The sequence below is a fragment of the Ambystoma mexicanum genome, chromosome 3p (genome assembly GCF_040938575.1).
Source record: "Ambystoma mexicanum isolate Mex_15411 chromosome 3p, UKY_AmexF1_1, whole genome shotgun sequence".
NCBI lineage: Eukaryota > Metazoa > Chordata > Amphibia > Caudata > Ambystomatidae > Ambystoma > Ambystoma mexicanum.
Window position 1 is genome coordinate 708144675 of NC_090925.1, and position 7215 is coordinate 708151889.

Consider the following 7215-nt stretch of genomic DNA (forward strand, 5'->3'; position numbering starts at 1 on the left):
ACGGCAGCAACCTTTTTGGGAAGACGGTGGACGAGTCAGTCCAGGCCATCAAGACCGACTCAGACGGCCCGGGCCCTAGGGGTACTTCAACAACAACGGCCCTTTCGGAGCTCCGGAGGCAGACCGGGTGCCTCCAAGTGATCCAGCGGTGGCTCTTCTACATACCGCCAGGCGGCCCGCTCCTCTTCCCAGGAGGCCTACAGAGGTCGCGCAAGCAAGGGGGATCCCGTCGTCAAGGAGGCCAAGGCGGCAAGGCCTCCTCCAAGCAAGACTGAACCGGCCATGGCGTCGGGCCCCCACCGAAGCAGCCCAGTGGGAGGCCGGCTGGCTGGCTGACGAAGTTCGTCAGCGTGTGGGAGTCCATCTCCACCGACCGTTGGGTGCTGGACACCGTGGCCAATGGGCACTCGCTGGAATTCCAAAAGAATTGTCCTGGCATTCCTCCCGTGGCCAGGAAGGAGAATCACGTCCCTTAACTGCTGTTGGAGGTAAGGGTGCTGCTCAAGAAAAGTGCCATCGAGCTCGTCCCTAGGAGGCTCCGGGGCTCCGGAGTGTACTCAAGGTACTTCCGCGTCAGAAAGAAGACAGGCGGTTGGCACCCCATCCTGGACCTGCGTTGGTTAAACAAGTACATCAAGGCGCAGAAATTTAGGATGGTCACCCTCCAGCATGTGCTGGGACAGCTGGAGGAGGGCGACTTCCTATCGTCGTTGGACCTGGAGGATGCTTACTTCCACATCCCCATTCTAAAAGGACACAAAGTTTCTCAGGTTCGTGGTTCAGGGACGCCACTACCAATTCAGAGCCCTGCCGTTCGGATTAAAGTCAGCACCCAGGGTATTCACCAAGTGCCTGGCACCAGTGGTGGCGCGGCTGCGCCTACAGGGGATCCATGTCTACCCCTACCTGGACGACTGGCTAATCCGGGCAAGGTCAAGAGAACTCGCGGTCGAACACACAGCGAGGACCGTCCGGCTGCTCACGGAACTGGGATTCACCAATAACTACCCCAAATCCCACCTGGTTCCGTCGCACGTAGCATTGTTTCTGGGAGCGAAGGTCGATTCAGTGGGGCAATTGGCCTGCCTGTAGGAGGAGAGGACGAAGGCCATTCTGGGCAAGGTGCGGCGCCTGCTAGCCACGGACGTGGCCAGGGTGAGGTCCATCAAGTCCCTCCTCGGGATGATGTCCTCATGCATCTACCTTGTACCCCTTTGCAGACTTCGGATGCGTCCGCTACAGGAGTTCCTCGACGCCCGCTGGTTTCAGGCGACGGGCTGCTTCGAATACAGGATCCCTCTCGACGAGGAGTTCCGTCGGGCGATCCTATGTTGGGGTACCCGTGCGCACCTCACTACAGGCACGGACTTTGAGACCCCGCGCTACAGGAGACGGTGCCGACGGACGCCTCTCTGGAGGGTTGGGGGGCCCACACCTGAGATCTCCACGCAAGAGGCCTTTGGCTCCCGGAGGAGAGGTCTCTCCACATCAACATTCTGGAGCTTCGAGCAGTGTTCTGGGCGCTCAAGTCGTTCCTTCCGTCCCTCAAGGACAAAGTGGTGAGGATCTTCACCGACAACACCACCACGATGTTCTACATACGGAAGCAGGGAGGCACCAGATCCCTAGCCCTATCCAAGGAGGCCCAGGATATGTGGCACTGGGCCGTCGCCCAGGGGATGTTTCTGGTTCCCTTCCACTGGGCAGGAATAAAAAACACCATTGCAGACTCACTCAGCAGGGAGCTGCGCACGTGCCACGAGTGGGAACTACGCCAGGACCAGGTGGATCGGCTTTTTCGACGAAGGGGCAAACCCCGGATCGACCTTTTCGCGACGGCGACGAACTCCAAGTGCCAGAGGTTCGCCAGCAGGGTCCCGCAGCCGAGGAGCATGGGCGATGCTTTCTCGTTCCCTTGGGACGGCCTATTTCTATACGTGTTCCCTCCATTGCCGTCGCTGCTCCGACTCATCAACCAGCTCAAGAAGTCCAGGTGCAGGATGATCCTCGTCGCACCGGCGTGGCCGAGGCAGATCTGGTTCCCGGACCTTCTGGACTTGTCAATGTCCCCACCAGTCAAGTGCCGGCGGACGCGGATCTTCTCTCCAGAGAAGGAGGCGCCATTCTTCATCACGACCCAGAGTCGCTGAACTTGCAGGCTTGGCTCCTGCAGCACTAGAGTTTTGGAGGGTACGATATCCCGGCTGACTGCAGAGAGGTTCTTGCAAAAGCCAGGGTCTCCTCAACTCTCAAGTGTTACGGTCATAAGTGGAAGAGGTTCTCTGTCTGGTGCTGTGCACAGAAGATTAACCCTCTGCGGATTACGGCCCCTCAAGTACTGCCGTACCTACTGTCGCTGGCCAAAGCTGGACTGGCTCACGCATCCATCAAAATACATCTGGCTGCCATCTCCCGCTATACCAGGACTACGGCACGGGCGTCCTTGTGGTCTCATCGCCTGGTGAAGGAATTTATGAAGGGACTATTGGTGCTGACCAGGCTCATGGGGGCCCCATTCAAGCCTATGCATTCGGCGCCTTTGAAGTTCCTGTCATGGAAGACAGTATTCCTCGTAGCCATCACCTCCGCACAACGAGTGGGAGAGATCCAGGCCCTATCTTGCAAGCCTCCATACTTGACTTTTCATGACACGAAGGTGGTGCTGAGGACGCACCCCCTCCTTCATGCCCAAGGTCCCGTCGGACTTCCACCTCAACGAGCCCTTGGTGTTACCAGTTTTCTTCCCGTCGCCTTCGACGCCGGCCGAGAGGACTTTGCACTCGCTGGCTGTAGCTAGAGCGCTGTAGTTCTAAGTGGACCGCACAAAGAGTTTTCGGAAGACGTCACAGCTGTTTGTGAACTTTGGGTCTGTGAATCAAGGGAAGGCTCTCTCGAAGACTTCCATTTCCAGATGGCTCTCCGGCTGCATCATATACTGTCACCGGTTGGCAAACCGACCGCTGCTCGGCCCTCCGAGAGCCCATTCGACCAGAGCGATCACGGCATTCCTGTCTGGTGTGCCCCTGCTGGACATCTGCAGGGCTGCTACGTGGAGGTCGACGCACACCTTCACAAGATTCTACTGCGTCGATCGGGACTCCAGGGAGGAGTCCAGGGTCGGCCAAGCAGTGCTGCGCAACCTGTTCGCCTAAGGTGAGCCTGGTGAGGAGGTAAGAATTGCTTAATGTTGAGTTTTGGATGTAATGCTTAATGTTGAGCCTTGCCACCTACGTTGATTGTGCATGTGTGTACTGCTATGTATTCTTATATTCATGAGCATGTGAATCCATGCCAGACCCCATGCTGGAGAAGGAACAAGTTACTTACCTGTAACTGTTCTCCAGCATGGGTCTGGCATGGATTCACATGCGAACCCTCCCGCCTGCCCCTCTGCGGCTCTTCACTTGGTCATACTGCCACTTGCGTGCTACCAAATCTGAAGATGGCTGCCAGAGGTGGGGCTTAGGGAGAGGGCAGTCATTGGCTGGAGGCAGTATGACCCAGAGATCAGTGATTGGTTACTACTAAGAAAGACAGATCAGAAACGATACTGATTCTTTCTTTAACGAGGATTCCCAGCCTGACGACGGGGAATATTCATGAGCATGTGAATCCATGCCAGACCCATGCTGGAGAACAACGGTTACAGGTAAGTAACTTGTTCCATAGAACCAGTACCTGTGGTGGAGAGGAACAAGGGTTGGTACTCCCTGTATTTTTTTTATCCCCCAAAAGGGCAGAGGATGGAGACCCATCTTGGACTTCAGAAACTTTAACAAATTCCTCAGGAAGGACAATTTCAAGATGATTACCCTTTCTCAGATCCTTCAGGCCTTCCAACTCCAAGACTGGATGGTATCATTGGACCTTCAGGATGCTTACTTTCATGTGCCTATCCATCACAAGCACAAGAGGTACCTGAGCTTTGCAGTTGGCGGTTCTCATCATCAATTGAGTTCTGCCATTTGAGCTGATCTCCGCCTCAGGGTTTTCACCAGGTTGATGGCCGTGGTGGCAGGGAGTCTCAGGAGAGGGAGATTTTCATCTACCCCTACCTGTATGATTGGCTAATCGGGGCTCGATCTCCCAACTGGACCCAGGAACATCTCAGCGTGACTTGTCACTTTCTCCACAAACTGGACTTCTCTCTCAATTACAAGAAGTCCCACATGATACCATCTCAAAGGCTCCAATTTATTGCATCAGTCCTGGATGCCTCCTCAGGAAAAGCCTTGCCACCTGAGGTGGGGCTCATCAGATTCTGCAGATGGTCACCAAATTTCAGAGTGGCCAGCGTTTTCTGGCCTTCGATTATTTTAAGGTTGCTCTGTGGAAACAAAGAAATTGACATGAGGCCGGGAAGCCCAAAAGGAAACACACCAACACAGGTTACAAAGGACATACAAAGCGCTTTATTTCAAAGTTACAAAGTTACCAAAGTCAATTGACATGCGAATAGCTATTCGGCCCTCTGACTAACACACGAACCTTCAACGTTAGGTTCGCACTGAAAGTGGGAGAGACCGATCATCGGGATGCTCGGGTTTTTATACATTTTGTACTGCATTGGCCAGCCCTCTTGTAAGTTAACCATTCTTAGAACAACGGCTAGGGTTCGTAGCCAGGTCGAACATGCAATTTCCATATATTAGATCGGTTTCGCTGATACAGTTACATATTTACACCTAGGTTAAACAGAGGACAGGGTCTTAGTTCATGACCCTAACAGGTAGCCTGCGGACATATTATTCATTCACGTGTGCGGAGGTCACCATAGCCGAAGTCTTACTCGAAATGTCATTCGGCCTCCATTTTGTGATTCGAGGTGACTTTCGCACGGCAAGAGTACCTAAAATGGCGGCTAAATCCAAGATGGCAGCTTTCACGATACATTAAGGTCAAGACCTTGCCGCGGAACCTATGTTCATAATATTCTTTAGACAGCTTGGCGTAGGCCAACATACATTTAAACAATGCGATTGGGGTCACAATATTATCTCGATTTCCACAGACCCTCCTTTTGGCCTATGCCAAGTGCTAAAACATTATTTCCTAATACTCTTACAAATACTTGAAGGCATTATCATTCATAGGTTCCGCATCATTGTCTGAAATGTCAATAGCCATAAAGTTGTTCATAAGAACTTCTTGCAACATGAATTCTTTAGATGCTGTCTTCGGGGTATATATTCTACGCCCTATTGCGCTCATAACTTGGGCACAACATCCCCCTATCATTCCGCATATACTCGGGAGGCATTGAAAACAGCAGCAAAGAAATAGCAGAGTCCCTAAAATACCTAGAATAACAGAAAGCACCTTCCACCCCCAAGATCGTAGAGAATCCCAAAACCAAGTACTAAGGCTCCAGTCTCCCACAGGGATATGGACTTCAGAACTAAGAGTGTGTAAATTCTGAATTGCTTTGAATATTGTTGGTGAAGAATCTGGTACGAAAACACAGCAAGCGGACCCCACTAATTTACATACTCCACCTCGTTCAGCTAAAATGACATCTAATGCCATTCGATTTTGAAGTGCTACCAATCTTATCGCGTTTTGCTCTAAGGTCATATTGTAAAGTATGTCCGTGGTCCGGTTGATTGTTTTCTCCAACACCCTCGCTAATCCCCTGATGTTTTCTGAATTTGCTATTTGTCCCCAGAAGGGAACTACTGATTTGGCTATATCCCCGAACACTTGTCCAGGGGTATCTCCATCATTATCCCGTCGCGGGCGAGCCTTAGATACCTCTAAGGTACTGGCTATAAATATACCTGGTAACAATATCCCTAAATAACAAGTCCCCTGCCAATCCTTGGGCAGCCAGGGAAAAGCTAAACTACCACACACAAAATAAACCGGTCCCCCTACATACAAAGGCCTATTTTCCCCAGTCAAATTTACAATATTTATACAAGGCTCGAAATCTCCCATTGGCCTAGTGCCGTTTCTTTGCACACAGAAAGGGACAGAATCAGGACTATGATTTACAGAATAAGAAGGAGGTATGGCATCCTTATTGCCTATCGGAAATTAGATTTTGAAAAGGAAAAGAAAGTTTATCAGACGGCCTAATAGAAGCGATATTAGGTCTACTCCTATTTGCGAAAAGCGAGCATCCCAGGGGAGTCAATTCACGTTTTTCAAACTCATTCAAATTAGTCCCATCGAAGTTCCCTGAGATGCTATCATTCCATCGGCCAAAAAAGAGTGCTCTAAGAGAGGCATAGCAAGAGGTTGTTAGAGGTAAGGGATGTATATACCATCCCAGTCCCTTGTTCCCATGTTGTGGTAAGTGAGTGCAGACCCAACAATTACTTCTATTAAAAATAGCATGCGTAGCATTCATCACTATCATCAAAGTGTTATTATAATATTTCTGTCTATGCCGAGAGTCCCTAGGGGACAGAGTGTGAAGGTGTACAAAGGGAGTCAAAACAGTTGGTACAATTTTGGTCGGTAACAGAGGCTTCAAAGGATAAATTTCTTCAAAGTACCAAAGTCCCACAGCAGCAGTTGCAAAACTAACAATAATCAAAATGAGAACACAACAGTACGTTTTCGGGGCCCAGGCACATTGTCCATTGTTCGAATTGGTCACCTCCTTATCTAATAGTTCAATACGAGGAGCAACAGTGAAGGCGGCAGGCATCATGGTTATCCCGATGGACGACCCCAATGTTCGTTGCTGGCGGCACTTCGGCCGCGCGACTTCTTAGTCCTTCCCAACCCTGGCCAACAGAACCCCCCCCTTTTTCTTTGTTCCAAAAAAAAAAAAAGGGAAGACGATAGTATTTCAATCACTCCTTTTTCTTCCAGATGCACGATACTCGTGCGGCGATTTTATTTGCGTGGTCGAAGGTTGTACCGGATGGTACCCAAGTTTGTTAAATCCGAAAGCAAAGTATCGTCGCTCCCTGAGGGGAGCGTCGTATCAGTAGCGACGGAAGTCGCAGAGCTCAAAACAAGGTTTTCCGGAAGTGATTGATCAAGGGAGTGTGGAGACAAAATGGACGGCTCCCCGAGCTCCTCAGGCTCAGAGAACTTCTCCGACGCACTCACAACGCTGCCTGCTACTCCGAGATCAGAGAGTGTAGCATCAGCGAGGGGTTCTGTTTCTTCTGTAACGTGTGGCGCCGGGTGAGGGATCTTCTTGATATGTGTTGCGTGTATCCAGTTCTTCTTTCCTGCCACCCGCACTGCCGTCCTGGT